A 25,982-nucleotide genomic window follows, 5' to 3' on the forward strand; every position below is an offset into this window, starting at 1 on the left:
CAAAAGAGCAATCAATAACATCAGCCCCCCCTGGCATCCACAGAATAGGCATCATTCCAGCGCAGCAGCATAGTGGGGGGCCACAGCAGACACCAACAGGAGCACGGCCCAGAGAACAAGAAGAAACTGCCAAGCGCTACTTACCCCAGGAACACGCCAGCAGCTGAGCCGAAAGCATGCCACCCGCGCATGATCAGCAAACACAGCGTTCGGTTGCCTGCAGACACTACAAGGCTCCCAGACGGCCAGCTGTCCAGGAGACCCTGCAAACAGACTGCCACTGTCAGAAAAAAAATAAGGGACTAAAACCCACAGCATCTCGGGTGAAGGGCAGGGCCCAAGCGGTAACCAGCAACCTTCCAGCCCACCACGGAGTCCTGGCAGAGAACTCCCTGGCACACAAGGGCCTGCCCAGCGGCCACAGCCATAGAAAACACAGTCATAGGAAAAAAAAGTGGCAGCGGACTGCAGGGATATGCGCAAAACAGCAGTCATCCAAGCCCGGCAGGGACAACATCCCCAAGTCCTCATCCTGTCGGAAGACAGAAAAAAAGAACAGGCGCAATGCTGGGTGAGTACAATTTTTGTACTACCAGAGGGAGTGGTTGAGAGAGATATCCCAGCATTCCTCTTGTTCTTTTTTCTGTCGTGGGAATAGTTATCTCCAATAAGTGATGAATGGGACGAGGACTGGAGGGACCTGGGAGTAATGGAAATTACCAAGCCTGCATAGTCTTGATCCCACAGCTTGCCTTTTCAGTTCACCACTAGACACTCCCAGCCTTGTTATCTCACTCTTGCATTTTATTTTTCATCTATGCTTTCTCCTGACTTTCTCTTTCTTTTCCCATTATGGCCCTCATTATCAATCATTTTTTTTTTATAGAGTGCGCTACTCACCCTAGAGGGTCTCAAGGTGCTGAGACATTGGCGGTAAATCCCACTTACCGCCATGCTGATTGCCGCCAACATACTGCAACAGCAGCGGATATCTGCTAACCATATTATGACACACACACAAATCCGCCAGCCCAAAGGTCAGTGATAAACTGACGGTATCAAAACCCACACCGTTACGCCAACAGAACAATGCACACAACATTATGACCCACGAATCACCACGGCAGACATTCAGTGGCGGTAAACCATTGGCGCGTTCAAAATACACACACACTAACAAAACAGCACCACATTGGACAGTTCAAACTACACACACCTGACACCCATCCACATACCACACCCACACCACTATAAAACACACACCCACATTACACACAACCCTTTACGAATACCAATAGTTGCCACCAGAGAGAGACAGCAAGAGCACACACACCACCAGAGCCACATACCACCATCACCTATACACCACCCACGCAACTTACATCACACACCCCAACATAACACCCTACACATCCTCACCCACACCACTCACACTACACCAATGGCACCACAATGACACCCCAGATTCTCTGAGGGGGAGCTAAGGGTCATGGTGGAAGAAATCATCCGGGTGGAGCCACAGCTATTTGGATCACAGGTGTAGCAGATATCTATTGCAAGAAAGATGGAGCTATGGCGGAGAATCATGGAGAAGGTCAACGCCATGGGCAGCACCCCAGAACAAGGGATGACATCAGGAAGAGGTGGAATGACCTACGAGGGAAGGTGCGTTCCATTGCAGCAAGACACCAGCTTGCAGTACAGAGGACTGGTGGTGGACCCCCACCTCCTCCAAACAACTAACAATATGGGAGGAGCAAGTCTTGGCAATCATGCATCCTGAGGGCCTGGCAGGAGTAGGAAGAGGACTGGACTCTGGTAAGTCAACTCTCTACATCTATCACCCCCCTACCTGCATGCTATCACATACCCCCACCCTCACCCTCACTCCCATCACTCCACCACTTCCCACACACCCCATGATTACAACCCACTCATCCCAATGCCAAGCCCTGCATGCCATACCAATGCATGGACACCACTCACAGCCCTGCATGGACACCTATCACTACATCATGCACACTAGAGAGAATCAGTTAGCACACCAAATAACAACTCACACAAGGTAAAGCTGCCAGGGGAATAACAACCATAGAGGGCAACCCAGCCATGCACAATATGTCACACACAGAAACAATAACACTGCATTTACATCCCCACAGGTATCACAGCCAATGTCACCAGAGAAGAGGTGCCAGCAACAACCAGTCCCCCCACAGAAGAGGCCCACAGTGAAGGCAGCAGCTTTGCTCGCCTGGATCTGGAAGACCAACCTGGCCCATCAGGGACCTCCAAACAGTTGGTTACCCAGGCACAGTCTCACACCACCACAGAGCCTCCCCCTCTGGAAACACCACCACAGCACCCACCCAGCGGTCCCATACCTCTGTCCCCAGGTCACGTCAATCATCAGTGTGTCCGCCACTACAGGGACCCCAGGGCACCCCACAAACCCAGGACAATCAGGGACCTGGGGTCAGTGGCAGTGGGCACACGGTTCAGGGGACAGAGACACAGGACAACAGGGAAGCTGGGAGGACTGCTGTGCGCCAGGGGGAGGACAGGCCCGGGGAACCCACTCCCCAGGAGGCACTCACTGTGATCCTGGGAGCATACCAAAATTCCCAGGATACGCTGGGCCAGATCCTGGACAAGATGCAGGAGAGCATGTGGCTGCAGGAAGGACAATAGCTGGGGATCAGGGAGGACTTGAAGTCCATTAACACCACCCTGGTCTCCATTGCAGTGGTGTGCTGGCAGACATGGCCAACACTATGAGGGAGGCAGTGGCACACCAGTGGGCCCCTGCCACTAGCCAGACTACTGAACAGCCCTCCACCTCCGCTGCCGCTAGTGGACAGGACCAACAAGCCACCAGCACCCCTCCCCCTGCAAAAGGAGAACCACCCCGCAAACATTCCCTGTGATCCAGGCAGAAGCCAGAGACTATTGCCAAGACCCCTCCCAGGAAATTAGACTCTCCTGATTGTCACCCTTGTGTCCCACTCTGTCACCCTGTCCACCTTGAACTGCTATTGCTCCCCTTCCTATGCCCCCCTGGACAATGCACCTGTGCTACAAATAGACTGGACTCTAAGCTGGACTTTCCTCCATCATCACCCCAGCCCACAGCACTTCCCCCTTTTCATCAGAGCACTGCAATAAACACACTTTGAAAAAATACAAGTATGGAGTATGTCAAATGATTTAAGTGTGTATTCGTTTAACAAGCCTTAAACATTGCAATTCAACTGTACAGTAATGTATACATAGTGAAGACCTGTAGTTGGCTGCAGTGAACACACCAGGAGCAATAGTGGGCACCAACATCTGCAAAAATAGATGCCAATGGGTACAGTGAGTGGGCAGAAGTAGGAACGCACAGCCTGCCAGTGACATTGTCACACATCAAATTGTCAATGAAATGTGAAATAACACTGTCTTACCTGTGTGTCATTGGAAGTATTGGCGAATGACCGCACTTCTGTTGTCCTCATCCTCATCCTCTGCCTCCTCATCTTCACTGTCCACAGGGTCTACTGCTGCCACATGTCCATCTCCAGCCACCTCCTCCTGAAAAAAAGGCACATGGTGTCTCAAGGCAAGGTTGTGCAACATACAGCATGCCACGATTATCTGGCGGACCTTCTTGGGTGAGTAGGACGGGGATCCACCTGTTAGATGGAGGCACTGAAACCTGGCTTTCAGGAGGCCGAAGGTAGGTTCAATAATCCTTCTTGTCGCCCATGTGCCTCATTGTACATTCCTCAGCCATTGTCCTGGGATTCCTCACAGGGGTCAGTAGCCATGATAGGTTTGGGTAACCTGAGTCACCTGCAAATATCGAGGGACAACTGTTAGCCACCCACTAACCCTTATGTCCCACACCATACCCATTCACCAACATCCACTGGGTGGGAACCAGGGCTCACCTATTAGCCACACCCTGTGTCTCTGGAGTTGGGCCATCACATTTGGGATGCTGCTATTCCTCAGGATAAAAGCATCCTGAACTGACCCAGGATACTTAGCATTGACATGGGAGATGTACTGTTCCGCCAGGCACACTATCTGCACTTTCGTTGAGTGAAAACTCTTTCGATTTCTGAACACCTGTTCATTTCTCCGCGGGGGGACAAATGCAATATGTGTACCATCAATTGCACCAATAATGTTGGGGATATGTCCCATTGCATAGAAATCCGCTTTCACTGTGGCCAAATCCTCCACCTGGGAGAAAACAATGTAGCTGCGCATGTGTTTAATCAGGGCTGACAACACTCTTGTTAGCACTATTGAGAACATTGGCTGTGACATTTCTGCTGCCAAGCCCACTGTCACTGGTCCGCGAAACACACCATCTGCACATTCATCAAGTGATAAGTTTTTTAATTTCTGAACACCTGTTCATTTCGCCATGCAATATGTGTCCCGTCAATTGCACCAATGATGTTGGGTATATGTCCCATTGCATACAAGTCAGCCTTCACTGTTGACAAATCCTCCACCTGGGGGAAAACAATGTACTGAACATGTGTTTGATCAGGGCACCCAACACTCTGGTCAGCACTATTGAGAACATTGGCTGTGACATTCCTGCTGCCAAGCCCACTGTCACTTGGAAAGAACCTGTTGCCAAAAAATAGAGCAATGATAGCACTTGCACAAGTGGGGGATCCCAGTGGGGTGACGGACAGCAGATATCAGGTCAGGCTCCAATAGGGCACACAGCTCTGTGATTTGTGTCCTCCATTGTTGCCAAGTCCACAAGGGATCTGTATGTGGGGGATGTCTCCATCGCCTATTCATCTGCAGCGGTTGCAATCTATGGGGCAAAAGAGTGAGCAGCTGGTCATTATCTGGACATTGTAACCACTACAGTACAATGCATATTGTGATTGTTACAATATTTTGGTGGCATATGTCCAGAATGTGAAATTGTGAACTGTGACACAGTTAAGATCCATGGCCTGCCCCTCACCCCCCCCGAAATGGCATCCGCCTGTCCTGAATGGAGCGACAGGTGGAAATGAGGTAATTACGCTGACGTTGTGCGACGTTGCAGAAGGCAGTCGGGAACCGCAGTGCACCTCCTCATTGGATAATATTGGGCCCTATGGAGTACAGTGGCTAATGGTGAGATACGCCAGCGGTGAGGGTATGCAATGCCGCGGACGTCACCGCCATTTTATATCTGTTCACTCATTTACTACCTGACCTTCAACAGGAGAGGACCTACACTGCATATGCTGCTGTGACCTGTGTCTGGAACCTACCATGACTCGTGTGACTGGGGAAAGGGCCCCTGCCTTCACCTTGGTGGAGTTGGAGTGACTGGTGTATGGGGTCCTACCCCAGTACCAACTTCTGTATGGGCCTTCAGACCAACAGGTGAGTACACTGTGAGTAAGATGCATGGGGCATGAATGCATGGAGTGCTGTCTGTGAAGGCCTTGTGTAAGGGGGTGTTGGTGGATGGGCCCTGGGCAGTGTGCAGCATGTATGCTGGGGCATGTCTGTGCTAATGGGGATGGTAAGGGGCATGGTGGGCCATGAGTGTAACAGGCAGGACGGTCTGACTAATACCTTTCCCTGTGTCTATTTCCTCTGCAGGTCAGCGACCATCAAAAGAAGGGTATATGGCATGCCATCGCCAAGGACTTGCAGACCTTGGTCTACGGCAGGCAGAGCACCCACTGTCACAAACGGTGGGAGGATCTGAGACGCTGGGCACAGAAGACCGTGGAGGCCCAGCTGGGGATGGCCTCCCAACGAGGAAGGAGTGCCCCTCGAACCCTGACCCCCCCGATGGCCTGCATACTGGCGGTGGCCTATCTGGAGCTGGATGGGCGCTTGGGGGCATCACAGCAGCAACAAGGAGGTGAGTACAGTGCCCTTCATTGCTACTTACGCCTGGTGGGATGGTATCCGGGTGGGGCATGTGGGTCTGTGGGTGCCCCAAGGCCAGGCCTGACATTGCAGAGTAGGTCCCATGTTGGGTAGGGTTCTGATGTGAAATTCCTCCAACCTAGCTAGTAGGCATCCACTACTGGGCAGGGGTGAGTGGGTCTCAGGTATGCTGCAGTTGGCGGTGTATGTCCCTATCCATGGCCTGGTGACTAGCATTGTAACTGGGAGTGCATTGCCTAGAGTGTAGGGCTGTTCCCTGTGTGTGATTGTGTTGTGTACGCCGACGGTGGTGTAGGTGCCTCCATTGACCAAGTGTATCCTTTGTGTGTCCCCCTCTTTTTGTTTTGTCATCCTGTCCTTATGTGCATTAGCATCATCTGGCGGAGGAGCAGAGGCACCGGAGACAGAGGGAGCTGCATCCCACAGAACCCAGGAGGCAGAGTCCACCGAGGCTGAGGGCACCAGTAGAACAGAGGGCGAGGGGAGACAGGAGGGGACAGTTCTGACACAGATACCTCCTCCGATGGAAGCTCCCTGGTTGTGGGGGACACCGCTGTGCCCACCCCAGCTACAGGTACAACCGCCACCCTTGTACCAGCACCGCCCTCCCAGCAGCCCCGCAGCGAGTTACTCATGCCCGCTCACCCAGGAGGGTGGGCATCTCCTTCGCCCCAGGCACCTCAGGCCCTGCCCCAGTTAGCCCTGCTGCCCTGAGTGAAGAGGCTATTGACCTCCTGCGATCCATCTCTGTTGGGCAGTCAACCATTGTGAATGCCATCCAGGGGCTGGCAGCCCAAATGCAACAGTTCAAAGCATTTCTGGAGGGAATTCACACTGGCTTGGCGGCCCAACAGAGATCAATCCAGGCTCTGGCCTCCTCTGTGATGACAGCCATTGTCCCTGTTTCCACCCTCCAATTTCCTCTTCTCAGTCCCATTGCCCTTAACCCCAATCTATCCCAAGCACATAGGCAGAAGAGCATGCACACAGGACAACACACAACAGTGGGACAGGCAAACACAAGCACCACACTTCATCCCACAGGCACTCACACAAACACCATCCAGATGCAGACTTACCAACATCCACTGCCTCCACTGTGGCCCCCTCCTCCTCGTCCTCTACCTCCCTCCCAATTGCGTCTCCACTCACACCTGTATGCACTACATCCTCATCCACTACCACCATCACCAGCACACCTATCAGAACACACACCTCACTAGCAGTCACCACCACAACATCCATGCACACGTCCCTGTGTCCTCTCCCACTGTGTCTGTGCCCCTTCCTCCCAAAGTACACAAATGCAAGCACTCAGACACCCAACAGCCATCCACCTCACAACAGCATCCAGCCCACGCACCTGCACCCAAACACAGCAGACTGATACCTCCTAAAACCACTCCCTCTTCCTCATCTCCCAGACCTTCTCCCTCTTCCCGCCCGATGTCCCTAAGAAGCTTTTCCTCTCCACCGTGGACCTCTTCCCTACACCTCCTCCCCCCATCCGTCACATCAGTCCAGGGTGGTCAGAACCCAGGCAAGCACCTCAGCCACCCAGTCCACAGGCACAGTCTGTCCCCAGCAACTCTAGGTGGGAGGATCCTGGCCACCAGCCAGCCAGACAGAAAGGGTGCCTGCCCAAAGTGCTTCAAGGATGGGCAAGGAGCCAGCCCCACTACAGGAAGGAAGGCCACGGGCTGTTGACTGTGACCTTGCACTCCCAGGGCACGATGCCCCTCCAGAACCAGTGGGGATGCCATCCACTCACCCCATCCTCCCCAGGATGAATATCACAGGGCACGATGCCCACTCGGGAACCAGTGGAGAAGCCATCCACTCACCCCATCCTCCCCAGGATGAAGATCACAGGGCACAATGCCCCCTCCAGAACCAGTGGAGATGCCATCCACCGGAGAGACTGTGGCCTTGCACTCCCCAGGACCAAGCACAGGGTATGTTGCCCCTTCCAGAACCAGTGGAGGTGCCATCCACTCACCCCATCCTCCCCAGGATGAAGATCACAGGGCATAATGCCCACTCCAGAACCAGTGGAGAAGCCATCCACTCACTCCCTCCTCCCCAGGATTAGGATCACAGGGCACAATGCCCCCTCCAGAACCAGTGGAGAAGCCATCCACTTGCGATACTGTGGCCTTGCATTCCCCAGGACAAAGCACAGGGCATGTTGCCCCCTCCAGAACCAGTGGAGAAGCCATCCACTTGAGAGAATGTGGCCTTGCACTCCCCAGGACAAAGCACAGGGCATGTTGCCCCCTCCAGAACCAGTGGAGATTCCATCCACTCACCCCATCCTCCCCAAGATGAAGATCACAGGGCACAATGCCCCCTCCAGAACCAGTGGAGATGCCATCCACAGGAGAGCCTGTGGCCTTGCACTCCCCAGGACCAAGCACAGGGCATGTTGCCCCCTCCAGAACCAGTGGAGAAGCCATCCACTCACCCCATCCTCCCCAAGATGAAGATCACAGGGCACGATTGTAGGAAAGTACCATCTTCCTTGGCATGTTACCCCCATTTTTACCTGTATGTCAGTATGTTTTTGCCTGTCTCACTTGGATCCTTCTGGTCAGGACCCCAGTGCTCATAGTTTATGGCCTAATGTGTGTGTCTGTATAGTGCTTGACTGTGTCACTGAGGCTCTGCTAATCAGAACCTCAGTGCTTATGCTATCTCTGCTTTTAAAGTTGTCACTGTAGGCTAGTGACTTCATTTACTAATTTCAATTGGCACACTGGACGCCCCTTATAAGTCCCTAGTACATGGTACCTAGGTACCCAGGGCATTGGGGTTCCAGGAGATCCATATGGGCTGCAGCATTTATTTTGCCACCCATAGAGAGCTCAGACAAAACCTTGCACAGGCCTGCCATTGCAGCCTGCGTGAAATAACGCACATGTTATTTCACAGCCATTTCCACTACACTTAAGTAACTTATAAGTCACCTGTATGTCTAACCTTCACTTGCTGAAGGTTAGGTGCAACGTTACTAAGTGTGAGGGCACCCTTGCACCAGCAAAGGTGCCCCCACATAGTTCAGGGCCATTTCCACGGGACTTTGTGAGTGCGGGGACGCCATTACACGTGTGCACACATACAGGTCAATACCTATATGTAGCTTCACAATGGTAATGCCAAATATGGCCATGTAACATGTCTAAGATCATGCAATTGTCCCCCCATTCCAAATCTGGTATTGGGGAGCCGATTCCATACATCCTGGGGGCTCCACCATGGACCCCCAGTACTGCCAAACCAGTTCTCTGAGGCTTGCACTGCAGCTACAGCTGCTACCACCTCACAGACAGGGTTCTGCCCTCATGGGGTCTGAGCAGCTCAGTCCCAGGAAGGCAGAACAAAGCATTTCCTCTGAGAGCAGGGTGTTACACCCTCTCCCTTTGGAAATAGGTGTTACAGGCTGGGGAGGGGTAGCCTCCCCCAGCCTCTGGAATTGCTTTGAAGGGCACAGATGGTGCCCTCCTTGCATACACCAGTCTACACCGGATCATGGACCCCTTTTCCCCTGCTCTGGCCCGAAACTGGACAAAGGAAAGGGGAGTGACCACTCACCTGTCCATCACCACCCTAAGGGTGGTGCCCAGAGCTCTTCCAGTGTGTCCCAACTTCAGCCATCTTGCTTTGCAAGGTGTGGAGGCACTCTGGAGGGCTCTGAGTGGCCAATGCCAGCAGGTGACGTCAGAGACCCCTCCTGATAAGAACATACCTGATAAGGTAGCCAATCCCCCTCTCAGGGCTATTTATGGTCTCTCCTGTGGGTTCTCTTCAGATTCTGCTTGCAAGTTTCCTTCAGGAATCCTCTGCAACTACTACTTCATCCTCTGACCTCGGATCAACCTCAGCCGGCTCCAGGAACCGGTGTAACTGCAACAAAGTATCCACAAGGGATACTTTTCTTCTGCAACTTCAGCTCCAGCCAGCAACTGCAACAGTATCCACGGCGGGCACACTCTGGGGACTCCCTGTCTTCATCCTGCACCAGAAGGACAGAATAAATCTCCCATGGGGTGACGGAGTCACTCCCCTGCGCATGCAGGCAGTTTCTAAGATGACGACCAGTACACTTGGACTCCTCTCACAGCGACAAGCGTGCTCCTAAGGACACAAGGGTGGACCCCATCGATCTACACTGTCCTGAGGTCCTGCTGACGCAATTTGGAGGAGGCAAGACATTGCTTTCCCTAAGAGCAACAGTACCCCTGTGTACTGCATCTTCTTCACCTCCTGAGGCCTCTTGGCACTATTTGCTAAATTCCTTCATGCACAGCCTGGTCCAGGTCCCCAGCACTCCATCCTGTGATGCTGAACTCGCTGAGTTGTTCTCCGGCGGCGGGGGACCTTCCTTTGTTGTGCTGCATCAACTGCATTTTGCACCTCCTTTGTCCCCATGTTCTGGGACTCCCGTGGGTGCTGTCTGGCATCCTGAGGGCTCTCTAAAGTGCTGAGAGACCCCTCTTCTTCCTCACACAGAGTTGAGGCCCACAGGTCCCTCCTGGGTCCAGCCAGCGCCATTTTGACACAAAATGCAGATTTGTGGTAACCAAGGCTTGTTGGTGACTTCCAACACAAAATCACATCTGCGTCCATCTTCACGTCGTGGGAAATCTTTTGCATTATGCAAGAACCCACTGCCATCTTCCTAGGGTGCATTCCTGCAGTCTTCAACTAACCAGGGACTCTTCTTTTGCACCCTCTTCTGGCTTGGCAGTGGCTCCTGTCCTTCCTGGAGCTTCTTTCAACTTCTGGACTTGGTCCCCTTCTTTTTCAGGTCTTCAGGTCCAGGAATCCAGCAGTTGTTGTTTGCAGACTTGGTTGGTTACTGCAATAATCCATATCACCAGGTGTAGTGTGTCCTAAGGAAACTTGCAGTACTTTACTCCTGATTTTCTGGGCTCTGGGGTGGGGTAATATACTTGCCTTTACTGTATTCTTACTCTTCCAGCGATTCTGCATACACTATACTTGTCTAGGGGGGATTTGTGGTTTGCATTCCACTTTCTTAGTATATGGTTTGTGTTGCCCCTAGACCTATTTTCTCTCATTGCATTCTATAGCATTTCCTATTGTTTGCACTATCCTATGACTAATTACTTGTCTAATTTTGGTGCCTAGTGCATATATTGTGTATAATACTTGCCTCCAGAAGGAGTATTGCCTCTAAGATATTTTTGGTACTGTGTCACCCAAATAAACTACCTTTATTTTTGGTAACACTGAGTATTGTCTTTACTTGTGTATAAGTACTGTGTAACTATAGGTGGTATTGTATGAGCTTTGCATGTCTCCTAGTTCAGCCTAAGCTGCTCTGCTATAGCTACCTCTATCAGCCTAAGCTACTAGAACACTACTACTTCACTAATAAGGGATAACTGGCCCTAGTATAAGGTGTAAGTAACCAAGGTACCCACTACAAGCCAGGCCAGCCTCCTACAATGATGCCCCCTCCAGAACCAGTGGAGATGCCATCCACTTGAGAGACTGTGGCCTTGCATTCCCCAGGACAAAGCACAGGGCATGTTGCCCCCTCTAGAACCAGTGGAGAAGCCATCCACTTGAGAGAATGTGGCCTTGCACTCCCCAGGACAAAGCACAGAGCATGCTGCCCCCTCCAGAGCCAGTGGGCAAGTTACCCACTTGAGAAACTGTGGCCTTGCACTCCCCACGAAAAAGCACAGGGCATGTTACCCCCACCAGAGCCAGTGGGCAAGTCACCCACTTGAGAAACTGTGGCCTTGCACTCCCCAGGACATGTTGCTCCCTCCAGGACCAGTGCATTGTACCATCTGCCGGCTGAGGTGCCCCCCTTTGTCCGTTCAACTGAGGTGCCTGCCTATTTTCGACCTGATGCCCCTGCAGTGTTCTCTCCGTGTTGTTGCAGGAGTGAAGTGGGGCCTTGGACTTTGTAATGTTACCCTGTGGCCCACGAACATTGAGGACTGGGCAGTGTCCCTTCATTTGTAAATATGTATATACTTTTTCATTTGGGTGCACATATTGCTACCATTTTATCTTATTACTCTTACTTTTGTCTACTGGAGTTGTCCTTGCATTATTCCTGGGGGGTACGGGGTAAATATGTTATGTTACTGCTTCTGCTTGTGTGTATGGTGTTGGGGGTGGGGATGTTGCGTGTTGCGTGTGTGTCACTCTCTTTTTCCTCCCCTGTGTGCTAGGCGGCTGTACTCACCGTGGTTGTCTTCGCCATTGTTGGTGTTCGTAGTGGAGCAGGACGTAAATCAACATTGGGAATATGTGCAGGTCAGGCTCCATTGTGTCGTGGTTCTTCCCTGAGTCTCCATAGGTGAGTCCTTTGACTTCTGAGATCTGTTTTTCGCCAGGCTTTTGATGTCGTTGGTACCGTCCCGGAAAACGTGCTGGTTTCCTGCGTCCTAATACAGTGGGCAGAACACTGGCTTCTGCCTGGCTGTAGGTGGTTACCACTGTGGTGCCTGTTGATTCCGCCCTGGCGGTCGGTGTGTTAAAGTGTCTGTCTGTCTAAGCTGTTTCCGCCATGATCATAATTTAGCAGTCTATTACTGCCACATTATCACCAACCACCAGGGCTGTAATGAGGGCCTATGTTTCTTTTTTAGGCTTGGGCGAAGTTCAAATTATTCCAGTGTAATTCACAGAATTTTTTATGGGTTTTTTTGTTACGCGCAATTCCCAAAATTATGCCATTATGCCACTTTACGTAATTATGTGCCATTACAATAAAAATGTGCTACAAATGGCACAATTTACTGCAGTTTTACTAAAAACGCAAGCTGACATGCACATGTTGTTTGTGGTGTTTTGTTTAAATGCATCGTCACTCCAAAAATTGATGTAAGGATGCATTTTGGGCTAAACGATTGTGCAAAATTATATGCATTTTGCATATGTGTGTTTAACTTTGTGTAATTTTGCCGTAATTTCGAGTAACTGTACAAAAGCAAATTATGCATATTTCGCATACCTCTATTCTTTTGCTATCTCCTGCTCTGAGTCAAAGTCTGATGTGGAAACAAAAGGGCTGGTCCCCAAAAATGTGTGGCGGTGGGTCCCACCTGCAAGCACCACCTCAAATTACGCACTGAATTGAGATGAATTAACAGGGAAAACCATATTGAAGAGGTTGTTCATATAAACAACGCTACTGCTAATATTCTCATTCTAAATCCTGTACTTTTTTCTGCGGAAACTCCACCAAACTTGCAGTATTTCTACAGTATGAATTGGAACTTCCAGGCATAGTAATCGTCAGTGTGAATAAGAAATTGTAGACTATGCCTGCAAATTTAACATTTTGTTAACCCGCATTGAGCGTGGATTCATAAAAAGCTTTGTGAACTTGGTCATTTGAGAAGACACTTGCATGTCTTGGTTATGACGGGTAGCGGCTATCAGACTTTTATAGTCTGTTGTGTCTGTCTGTCCTATTTATTTGCCTCAGTACAGCAGATGTATATTGGGTTATTATGGGTATATGAGCTGTATGATTTTACAGATACAGAATGTGACCAGCAAGTGAGGCATTTTCTGCATGGACTGCGCGTTACATTTATTGTTTCATTGCTGTGTGAGAAGATTAGATGAAAATCTATGTGTGGGGGAGGGGAGATACATCTAATTATTGCCCTAGCTGGGCAGAAAGTGGGAGAATAAATACCCTTAAAGAAACATCTATTTGCCGAATTTTCTAAGCTAACCTTACATACAAACCAGAAATCCGTTACAGATGGATGCAAAGCAAAATCAGGCCGTTGCTTTACCAAAGAGGCGCACACAATACTGCATGTTTTGGACTATCAACCATTTTGGTCTCCAAAATGTTTTTTTAAGGCAAAAGAACCCTGAGTCTGGTTTCAATATTTTAAAAATATAGTACTTCCACATCGGTTTACTTTGTTGGGTGCACAAACAAACACAAACACAAGCTATCTATGAGACTTCATTGATCCACAGCATTCAAACGGGCTTTGGCAAAACATTATTCACTGTTGAAATGCAGGACTGACCCACTCAAATGTGGATTACTGGGCCCCAGTTGGCAATGGCAGAGTCTGTGTTGAGGGATTGAGGTGCCTCACACGGTGTTAGGATCCGGAGGCCTCCAGACAGCCCACACTCCCCCCACCAGAAATACACAGACCGACAAACTTAACTCATTGGAAGTGGTTTTTATTATCAAAAACATTTCAGAATATCTTATAACTTTAAAGCAAACTAGTTATATCAAGTGTAAAGGTTATTAATTCCACAAACATTTATCATATTTACATGTCATGAGAGTTTAGTGACCATAAATCAAATCTGACAGGATCCCTTCCTGTCCTGAACCCCCATTGGACCACACAGGTGACCCATATTTCACCTGTATCCATAGGAGGGGCGGTTACCCTGACTACACCGTACCTTGTTCTCATGTTTCGGGTTTCGCCCCCCCTCCAAACACCAATCAGACTTGGGGTGTAGCGGGGCGGCCAAGAGCTTGAGCCCCATGTTCCCCCCAGCGATCTGAGCTCTCTTACCCCCTGATCGGGTGTATACATCTGCTGGTTGGCTCAGAACTTCAGGATCCTATCCCAGGTGTCCTCCCGGGGGCCCAACCTTGGGGACCCCCCCTGTTGTTTCTATGCACATTTATATCTCAATTTCCGCCACGAGGGCGACCAGGGCCCAAAAGGTCCTTCGCCCTCCCCACCCAAAAAAAGACTGCGAGCAAAACCCCACATGTCACGAATGAATTGATCAGTCCCTGCCTCAAATAGATGCACCTGGTCCCTGTGAAACATGTGGGAGCCCTTTAAGAGTTTGTGGGGGATGTTCCATAAACGCCCAGGGCCCCGGCAAAGCTTGTCCATCTCAGCGTTAAGCCGGCGAACTGAAACATTGATAGTCCTTGATCTGATCCCTGTGCCCCATTTTCGACGCTGCACCATGTGTGACCAAGCAATTGCTGCATTTGGAAATTGTTTTGCCAACTTAGTGATCTCTAAGAATACTGTTTCCCTTAGTGCCTTACGGCCCAATCGCACCAAGTCGTTGCCTCCTAAGTGAATAATAATAAGATAACTGCAGCCCCCCACATCCTTTCGTCACATTGACCAAATGCTGTAGTTGAGTGATGCCCACTCCACCAATTCCACACCAGCTTAACGCCACACCTTGCACCATCGCCAGATTCGACCCACAGAGCTGTTGCACCCGGTACGCCGCCCGTCGAACAAATGAATGCCCCAGAACCCAAACTACACGTTGAGACATTTGACTGAAAAGAAAAGAAAATAGCGTGAGCAGATCACATACTAGCATCAGCGCCGCCATTATACCAATTTGGGCCTGATGTACCGCTTGTAACACTCTGACGACCACCGCCCGATGCCTTTTACTGTGGTAGCCGGCAGGCCAGCAGCCGCCGCCAGCGTGGCTGCCCCTATTCTAAATGAATGGGAGGAGTATCCTTTTTGATCCACCCCAATTGCCTTCAGGGCCAACTTGAAGACCTCCAAGAACTGGTAGCGCGATAGGCAGTCCCCATTAGGGTGTATGAACAAGGCAGAAGAGCCTGCTGGAGGGCGGACCGCAAGGTATCTATTCGTTAGCGACATCGGGCATAAGGGGGATCCGGACGCGGCACAGAGTGTGATGCGCGCTCATTTTTTAAGCTGGTCTGTTTTTGATTTGCGCAAGACTATAGAAAGGGACCCTGCCTGACTGTCACTTCACCCCACTGTAACCCTCCTGCGTGGTCGCCCCTGGAGGAGCCCACCAATTCGCTGATGCGGAAGGCCCCGTAAAAGGCCACCGCGAATGCTGCGGCAAATAGAGCCGACTCAGCCTGTGAAGAGCAGACGTCTTGGAGTGCACGCAAAAGGTTCTCCATCAGGGGTGCGGTAACGGGCGCCTGGCATCTGCACTAACGTGGACCACCCTGGCCCAACCCGCTAGAGCCCGCTTTATAGTAAAAGTATTCAAAGGTCCCTCTAGTTTTCTGATCCTTGCAAAGAAATGTATCGCCGCCAAGTAAGCCTTTGCACAAGACACAGGGCGCCCCAAGATTTTTAGATGCTGCAGAAAAGCGCAAACCGCGAACTCGGTGAAGATTTCGGAAATATGCTGCGTCTGCAAGAACCCTCTGTAATGGTAAAAATCGTTCTCATAAGCTCTCTTAGTGCGTGGTGCTAGAGATGTCGCTACTAAGTCTGGGAGGGCGGGGCACCAATTCTCCACAGAAATTCTGGGAACTCCGTCATCTTCTCCATCGCCCAGACCGCCAGCTGCGTTGTTATGAACCCCAGGTACGTGTTTAGCCCTGAAAGTAATGTTGTGTTGCAGACAGGCCAAAATCAGGTGTTTTAACAGGCGCAGGACCAGAGGGCATGAAGCCCCTTGGCCGTTAATAACTTCTACTACCGCCATGTTGTCAGACCAAAAGATTACAACCCTATTCTTCAATTCTTCCGCCCAGATATTTACAGCTACAACAATAGGGAATAATTCCAAAAAGGCTATGTTCTTGGTCCAACCCCTGCTGACCCAATCCTCTGGCCAATCAGCCCTGCACCACAAGGGGCACAGTATTGCGCCAAAACCTATGCTATCTGCAGAATCAGTGTACAGGCCCAGCGTGGGGCTGGAAATCGCCTTGTCCGGCCAAATGACGGCTCCATTGAACTTTTGGAGAAAAAGATCCCACAACCTTAAGCCCTCACTAACCTCCCCAGACAACCGAGTGTGAGCCCGGCCATTCAACGAGCGATAGATCTAGAAAAGGGGCGGGCCATACGAATAATCCTTAGTGCGAAATTCTGCTGGCCAACCAGTACCTGAAGCTGGTGAAGGGTCACTTTCTTCTGAGACAAGATTGTACGAATGGACCCTTTGAAGGCTAGCAACTTCTCCTGAGGCAAGCGACACTCCCCGGCCACAGAATCAATTTCAATCCCCAGGAAAGTGATGCAAGTGGAAGGGCCGACCGTCTTTTCTGGAGCCAAAGGGACCCCAAATTCCTCAAACATTGCGATCAACGCCCGGAGAGCCTACCCCGCACTTGTCAGACCTAGGAGGGTACAGGATTAAGAATTCATCCAAGTAATGAATGACATCGCGGTGACCAGTACGAAGAGAGAAAACCCACTGAAGAAAAGTGCTGAATTGCTCAAAATAACTGCATGATATACTACAACTGATGGGCATACATTGATCATAGTAGTATTCTCCCCGGAATTGAAAACCCAACAGGTGATAATCTTCGGGATGTACAGGAAGCAGTCAGAAAGCTGACTCAATGTCGGTTTTTGCTAACAACGCCCCATGGCCTAACGCCCTTACTTTTTCCACTGTGTTGTCAACTGATGCATAGTGGACCGAGCAAAGTTGAGGATCAATGGCATCGTTAACTGATGACCCCCGGGGGGGTGACAAATTGTGAATGAGCCTGAACTGCCCCGGTTCCCTCTTAGGAACCACTCCCAAAGGGGAACACATAAAGCCTGTTAAAGGCGGACTTTTGAAGGGGCCTGCTAGCCTGCCCAGGGCCCGTTCTTTTGTCAGCTTTCTGGCTACCACCAAAGAGTTCTGTGATGCTGAGATTAAGTTCTTACAGTGATTCACTGGTGAGACATTAGAGGCTGGTACCCTGAAACCAAAGGAAAAAACGTGAAGAAGTACCATTGTGGAATCTAAGACCGGGTAAGCCTGTAACCACGGGCGCAACAAATCTAGTCTAATAGGGGAAGGCAGGGGGCGATCAATTTGATGGCTTACTAGGATATCTGCCCCTCTCTTTTGACTTCTTGATACATTTAAATTCTGTGTGGGAGGGGTGCCCGCAAAAGGAACAGTTGTGTCTGAACTTGCAGGATCCGGCGGGACGTGAACACACCTTCCTGTTGAATGCCCAGCAAGAACCCTTCTTCTCACCTGACACTTGTGGCCGAAGGGGCTGCCTCCCAGAGACCTTGTTGTTAACGCATTCTAGCCATACATTAACCTCAGTTTGATCACAGCCAATGGATGGATCTACTACCTTAGCCCAACAAAAATCTCTGTCATATTCCAACCAAGCAGACCCCCCCCCATAAGTGTGTTGGGCCTTCAATATTTTATTTGCGTAATAAATCAAAGAGGTGCCCAACTCCGTTTTGTCTCCAACAAAATTGACATGAATACGTTAAAATCAAATAACCAATTTGTAATGTTCTCTTCTATTTTGGGCTTCCTTTCAACATAAGAGGATGACTTAGGTTCTTTTTATTTTGTCTCAACCTCCCTCCTTTTTGCCCTTATTAATGAAAAGATGTCCACAAAATCCCCCTTCCATATCTTCTCCTTTACCTCTGTACTAACGTGAGCTGCCAGCTTACCTGGTCTGGATAGCAGTACATCTGTTGTCCCTTCCTTTGTAGGGTTATCCTGACTAGGAACCTTGCTGCTACTAGGCAGGACATTTTGAACTAAGGGGGGTGATGCAAGAACAGCGCCTGGTGTCAGGGCGACACTCGGGCTATTAACTGAAGCTTGCAGAGGATTTGAGGTATGTGCCGCCGCCAGTGCGTCCACCTGGCGCTTTAGGTCATTTAGTGAATTCTGCAAGGAATCGCTTGACCCCCACGGGATTGTAGGCGGCGGTGTGTTGATAGTTGGGGCATTAATACTGGCTAACAACTTGGATACCTCTAGTAATGCCTGCCAGGAAGGATCCTGTACATGCGCCTGCTGCTCGGGAACCCGAGCAGGTGGGGGCACAGGCGGTGCAGGCAAAACTACACCTGGTAAAGGAGCGGGTGGGACCCCTGACTGCGTTGTAGGACCCAAAGCGGCCAGGGACTTACGGATATCAGCCAAGACCCCTCTAGACCCAGACCCGGTGATGTAGTGGTGCCAACAGTTTAGGCCGGAGGCGCGGGGGGAGGGGCTGCGGTGGGGGCTGGAGGCTTATGTGCTGGCGGACTAACCGCTGTGGAGGGCGCCTGATTAATGGAGGCAGGAACCGGCGTCTTTCCATTTCTCCTGCGCTTAACGGGGGGTAAAGCAGTGCTGGGAGCTACATGGGACCGCTTTGGGCGGTTGGTCCTATCCCCACTAACTTCTTTCTCAGGGGACCCATTGACCTCTACTGCATCATCGCTCCCCAATTTTTCTAAAACCAATCTTAACAACTGGGATAATTTGGGGTCCCTCCCTTTTCCCTTTGGGGTGCCAGCCTTTTTTGGTGGCATGATGAAATGAAAACGCAAGCAACTGTCCTGAGGCTGAAATTGAAGAAGTTTTTTGTTGTTGTTTTTTTAAAATTGTGTTATTGATGACAAACAATACAAATACAAACACAGTTAACAACTGGATCAAGAGGATAACACTTCTTAAGTACTCAACTCAGCCAAGGCCAGCCAGAATAATTAGTGCAACCATACGGCCACACACACCCTTTAGCTGAATGCAAGTAAGCCAATTGTTACATTAACAATATTTTGTAAACATCACGCGCCACACAGGCAGGTGTAATACCACAGCTATCATGCAGTAATATACATTTCCCCGGCGCTAAAACTGAAAACCCATGCTGCACATAAATTCTTTGCGTGTCAATAACAATAAGTATACCTTGATCACAACATTTAAAAAACAGTGCGACACACAAACACAAGACCAGTTGGCCCTGCGTGCATTCCGCAAAATTACACAACAAATGACTGGAGTCTATAAATCGCGCTGGTATCAATTTTTTTATTTATTTTATTTTTAAAGCGCCTGTCGCGCACTGTTTCAAATGGTAAATCCTGCCCACCCAAAATGATTTGAAAACAAACTGCGCCTAAAGAGCCTGCTCGACGCAGAGCTGGACGCGCCAATCCTTACCCTGTGACCGGCGTTCTGGCTCGGGATACCTAGATTCCCTAAAACGCGCATGCAATAAATTTAACAAGGAGCCTGCCGCAAAAAGCACCCCATGCGGTTTGAGAAGGGGGGGGCCAAGTAAACAAGCAGTGCGCGCGGAGCTGGGCGCGCCAATACTTACACTGCAAAGCGCAGCCCAGATTGCGAATTATTGCCCCCGAAGCCGAGAGACCGCAGCGAGTTGAACAGCACCCCCGCGTGGCTTAAAAAACAGGGGGCCCGGCACGCCACTGGAACGCGAATAAATCGAGCCCGTGCGCAGCGCAAATACTTACAGGTCCTCTACGTCCGACGACGGCAAAGCAGTGAAGACCCAGAAGACGATGGCAAAGCAGTGAAGACCCAGAAGACGTCAGCAACCGAAGAAACCGAGGAAGCGGGAATCTCAAACGCGGGCTCCCATGTGAACCCAGCCGCCGCACCAGGTAAAGAAGGACTAGCCTTCTTGGGGGGGCTCTTAAATAGCCCCCCACTGGATTGCGGCGGCCGGATCCGGCCAGAAGCCAACGCCAAACCAACGTCTGGCCCCCTGCTGTACTTCTGCCCCAACGCCTCGCGAGGCGCGGGGGCGGAAGTCCGCCCAGCACTGTGCACCTCCGGTGCGGCAAAAAAATGGGGGTGAGTCCTGGTCCTCGGAGGCCCCGACCCCTAACGGGCCGCGCCCCCCCACTTTGGTGAGAGCGCTTCACCCTAGTAGTGCTTCAGCCATAGGTGTATGTGTTTGCCAGGGAAGATGGAAACAAAGAGATCGATTTAGACTCATTATACTGATTGCTCAGCAACAAGCATCTGCTTAGAAAGCTTTGATGAGCTCTCCCCTTTTCTCAGTTCTAAAAGCACTCCATTCAGTACAGTTCATTTAAGGTTCAGGGGCCTACAAAGTCAAAAGGTTTTTGGCATAAGGGGGTGAACACTGGCCTACAAGACTACTTCCTGGTTCCTGGGTGCAGCAGAATTCGGTAAATACAAAACGGGTTAAAGGCAGCATGAAACACCTCTATTTTATGTTTTTCTAGACAGGTGCATGAAATACGCTCAGAGACCGTATAATTAGTGGGCCATGTGCCTCAGCTGTTTTTGTAAGACCTTCTGACTTTTAGAGCTAAATCTGGCAGTTTATGTGTGTATTTTTACTTGGATTTTTCTTTTTAGAAATTCATTGCGTCAAATATTGACTGTCACATTCCTTTATTTTCAGAGTGGGGTAGTGGTCCCGGGGCAGGTAGTATGGTAGTTTATTACTATATGTAAATGTTATTGTTTTCTTTGCCAAAAGGATCAAAATAAAGTTTGTCATGTGCGTATTGAAACCTGTGATCTGCAAAGGATACACGTTTCCCAAGCTAACCCTCTCAAATATGTTACTTTGACCAGAACTTGGTGTCTGATGGTGAAAGGTACACCTGTGCAGCAGCTTCGCAGGGCCTTACAGTTATGGAATTCAAGTAGAATTTTACTTTTCATAGTTTAAAGCACATGTTTGTGTGAACTCATACATTTCCATTACTTTTCGGTCTTGACATATGTTTATTGCAGCCATCGTTGCATTCATCTTGAGTCCAAGCCCAATCCCTTGCTGAAAAGTCACTGAACTGTGAATTTCCAAATGTTGGAATATGTATAAATCTACAAAGATTTTAGTTCTTATTGAAAAGTATATGCTAGAAGACACCCTTTTGCTTACCTTGAATAGATGCAATTACTTAAAAGGAGTCCATTGGTTTTATTTGGCCTATTTGTGGAATTTCAAATAGATGACGAGAAAGGAGTCTGTAGGCTACATATATTATTACTTTGATTCACTAAGCATAGCAAAATGGTTAAATGTGCAAAGATCTGGGACACTTATAAACTCCAACACTAGCAGATAGGGTTAGCCATATTCTTATAGTCAAGATAGTCCTTTGAGGACAGATAAAAGCAGTTGCCACTTGGAGAAACAAGCAGGTGGAAGTGAAGTAGGACTTGGAAACACACCAGAAGGAAAATGGAAGTACATACAGATGGCCGAACCCTATGAAAGTTTAAAGATGTGTGCTCATGCTGAGGTGGCATCTCAAAACATCAAACCCTTGACAGAAATGACTTACTGCCTGCTAAGAGTAAAGCAGAAATACTACCATGGGGGAGGTAGAGCTGGGAAGCTTGTGGTGTGTAAACATAGGACCATTCAGAAGGGACCAAGTAACAAGAGGCAGGCTGTAGATGAGAACATAGCCAAGGTTTTCAGCACGTTTTATGAATGCTTGCATGAGGCCCAGGAAGGCCCAAACATGCATAGATATTGATGAAGTTTTTTTTTTTTACAATGCACATCCTGATGTCATGTATTTGAGGTACTTTTATATATAATAATGAAAAAAGAGGGAAAGTGAAATTTAACAATTGCCTAGGATCACACAAGTGGGTAAAGCCAGGATTAATCTCAGGTTATCTGGTTTCACATTGTGCAATTCAGCCACTAGGTGTATATGCTTTGCTTCCCTTACCCTCACCTTATCTCCACCACCCTAAACCCCTCGATGGGGTCTCTGCTAAATTTTACAAGACTCTGGCACCTATCCCGACAAGATTATAGAATTCTTACCCAGACCCTGCTCAGATCACCCCCTCCATATTGGTAATTTCCAAACTGGCAAAAGAGCTCATCCATGGCACCTGTAGATGCCAATATTGTAAGTATCCTGGCAGCTTTATTGGACCCCATCACCCCAGTTTAATTATCTCCATTCGTCCAAGAGCTATTTGGTGGAGGCAATACTAGAAAATGTGGCATATAATAGACAATGTGTACAGAACAGCTATATAAATACTGTTTGTAGGAAGCTGGCTCTGTGTATACTAATGGGATATATGGGGTCAGTACAACATTGTGCGGCTGCACTCCTGCGGTGCCCATCACAACATCCCCGCTGGGCCGGCGGGCGCAAACCTAGTTTACGCCCGCCGGCCCAGCAGGGATGCGGCCGCAACATAGGAGCCGGCTCCTAATGGAGCCGGCGGTGTTGCGGCCGTGCGACGGGTGCAGTTGCACCCGTCGCGCTTTTCACTGTCTGCTATGCAGACAGTGAAAAGCTGCACGGGCCCTGTTAGGGGGCCCCTGCACTGCCATTGCCAGTGGCATGGGCAGTGCAGGGGCCCCCAGGGGCCCCAGGACTCCCCTTCCCGCCAGCCTCTTCCTGGCGGTGCAAATCGCCAGAAACAGGCTGTAGGGAACTCATAATCCCCAGGGCAGCGCTGCTTGCAGCGCTGCCCTGGCGGATTATCACCGCCGGAGCTAAAACGACGGGAAACCGCCGGCCCTGGCGGTGCGACCGCGGCGCTACCGCCGTGGTCGAAATACGGGTCTCCGTACTGCCAGCCTGTTGGCGGTACGGACGCCACTTTAGCCCTGGCGGTCTCAGACCGCCAGGGTCGTAATGACCCCCATAGTGTGCACAGAGTCCAGTGGTTCACCTGAGGCTTTACAGAGGCTAAAGTAAATAATACTAATGCTCTCTTTTGTGGTAGTGTGGTCGAGCAGTTAGGCTTGTGAGAGGGTAGTGCAAAGCATTTGTTGTACACACCCAGTCAAGAAACGAGGCACACACTCAATGACTAACTCCAGATCAATGTATTTATGTAGGAAAATATATTTTGTTACTTTATTACTAGAACCAAAAGGTTCTTGTTACAAGTAAGTACAGTTGCAAGTAAGTATTAAGCATACGTATCAATTGTACTTTGTTTAGATTTCACCAGTAAAACAGTTTACAAGTAAGTAACACTTTTCAATTTCAAAAGTCAACACAGTTTAATTTTTCATAGGAAGCAATGCAGTGCTAGGGGAGGAAAAGTATCAACACCGTTTACAGGTAAGTACTCGACGAGCCCAGTCTTCAAGAGTTAGGATGTCTATCGGTGGGGGTTCACATTGACCCCAGAAGTGCACCACCAGCAAAACAGGGTCGGCTGGGTGCAGAGGTCAAGGTAGGTGTGGGGTTTTCCACTGACTCCTATGGAGAGTGGGAGTACTCAGAAACAAACAGCCTGCAGGTAAGTACCTGTGACTTTGGGGCACAGACCTGGGGGGTTTAAGTCATCACTGGGGTGGGGCACAGGTCGGCACCAAACACACATCCCCAGCGGCACATGAGCGGCCGGGTGCAAATACAGCCTCAGGCGCCCATTGCTTTTCCATAGAGAAACCCTGGGGGTCACAAAGATGCTGGAGGCTGGGCCCATTGGGTCGGTCTCGGAAAACCAAAGGCTGGGTAGATAGGAGAGGAACCCGCTGGAAGTTGCTGTACCATCGGTTGGATTCCCACGTACTGGGGGCTGCAGGTACAGGGGTACCTTGAGGAGTCAGAAATCTTTGTCGGACCAAGTTGCGGTCAGGGAGATCCTCCGGATTTAGGCTGCAGGCATCATCGTGTTGGCCAGGAGGGGGCAGCCCAGGGTGGACTCAAGGTTGGAATCACCTGGGGACCGTCTCTGGACCGATGGGCCACCTGGACATGGGCCGTGGACGTCGGGTGCAGAGTGGACAGGGCTCGTGGATTCAGGAGGCTCTGGAATTCTTTGTTGGAGTTTCTTCTGGAAGGGGCCACTGTCCACTGGAGATATTGGTCCCCTGGTGGGCAGGCAGTCCTTTGGGGGTTTGTAGAGATCACTGGTCCTGCAGGATACATCACATTTTGGTAGCAGAATATTTGAAGCTGCCGACAGGCCTGTAGGGGTGGGGTCACGTCAGTGGTCGCCTGAAATCTTCACTGCTGGGGTGGTCAGCTTATCAGTCCATCTTTCTTCTTCCTTGAGGTCACCAGAAATCTGGTGAGTAAGGTCCAGGGGTGCCCCTAAATATTGGATTTAGGGGTGTTATTGGGGTCAGAGGGCAGTAGCCAATGGCTACTGACCCTGAGGGTGGCTACACTCTCTGTGTGCCCTCTCCCTTTGGGGAGGGGGGTCACATCCTCCAAACCAAGTTGTAGGATTCTGCAAGGAGGGGGTCACTTTATATATGGACACCTTAGGGGTGGGTCCTGGCTGCAGTGGTCACTCCTCCTTGATTTCCCTAATTTTCTTGCTGGACCTGCTGCCAAAAGTGGGGCTTGCTCCAGGGGACGGTTATCTCCACTAGCTAGAGTGCCCTGGGGCACTGTAACAGCAGGCCTGAGCTTTTGAGACTCACCGCCAAGTGTTGCAGTTCCTTCAGGCGGGAGGTGTGAAGCACCTCCCCCCAGAGCAGGCTTTGTTCCTGAACCCCAGAGAGCACAAAGGCCCTCACCCCATGGGGTCAGAAACTCGTCTGTTAGTGGCAGGCTGGCACAGACCAGTCATCCTTACACCAAAGGGTTGGGTGCAAGGCCATCATTAAAATCCAAGTCTAGGGTCTCCAGTAATGTAAGCACTACAAGACAAAACAAATTCACCTAGATCTCAATTACTATTTATTCTCTATTACCTGTGTCCCTACCTATGCACTGGAAACTTTAACCATGCGTGTATCACAGTACCTCTATTTCTGCCTACACCCAATACCATTACTCCTAAGTGTGCCTTCATTTCTCTATGCTTCTCTATAACTTTGCTGTCAGCTACAACCTAGTACCTTTAAATCTGCCTGTGCCGCAGTATCACTACCCATATCCAAGTAACACTTTTTCTCCCGCCCCATGTCTACTGCCGCTTTTCTCTCTCTTCGTGTTAGTGCCATTTGGTTGATTCTTGTTCTGACGTTTCTCTGTCAAATTTCCTGCAATATTTTTTATTAAAAGGGCTTTTTCATATGGGAAACTCATCAATCTGAAGGCATCAGACCGGTGTGTGCATTTTAGTGTATCCCTTAAATGTTGCGAAGCCTCTAATAGTCAGAGTCCAGTTGCTGATGCAGGCCATAATTTCCATAAATTGAGGGAATACCAATAAGGCCCTCATTATGAGTGACAGGGATGATTGCAATATGTGCTGTTACTGCTGTTATCGCACATATCGCAATTTTGAGTTTTGTGATAAATATCATCAGGTCATACTTGCTGATATTTATTGGTGGAAAAATGGACAGTATTTATTAGCACATGACGATTTTGGAGTGGTAAACACCAAAATCAGCATGCTATTCTCCGTAATTGGTTGGTATTTATCATTCTGGATAAATTCCAACTCAAAGGAGT

The 25,982-nt window shown here is 49.8% G+C and overlaps 1 long non-coding RNA gene across 2 annotated transcripts in view; it reads right to left on the reverse strand.

Annotated features, from left to right (window-relative positions):
• LOC138260827 (uncharacterized) overlaps nucleotides 1–20,364 on the reverse strand; it is a 59,920-nt gene extending 39,556 nt beyond the window's left edge. For both annotated transcript variants that reach the window (XR_011199018.1, XR_011199017.1), the window contains exon 1: nucleotides 20,106–20,364. This is a non-coding gene — a long non-coding RNA (uncharacterized lncRNA). The remainder of the gene's footprint in view (nucleotides 1–20,105) is intronic.
• Between the last annotated feature and the right edge of the window lie 5,618 nt (nucleotides 20,365–25,982).

This window comes from Pleurodeles waltl, chromosome 10, assembly GCF_031143425.1.
Source record: "Pleurodeles waltl isolate 20211129_DDA chromosome 10, aPleWal1.hap1.20221129, whole genome shotgun sequence".
NCBI lineage: Eukaryota > Metazoa > Chordata > Amphibia > Caudata > Salamandridae > Pleurodeles > Pleurodeles waltl.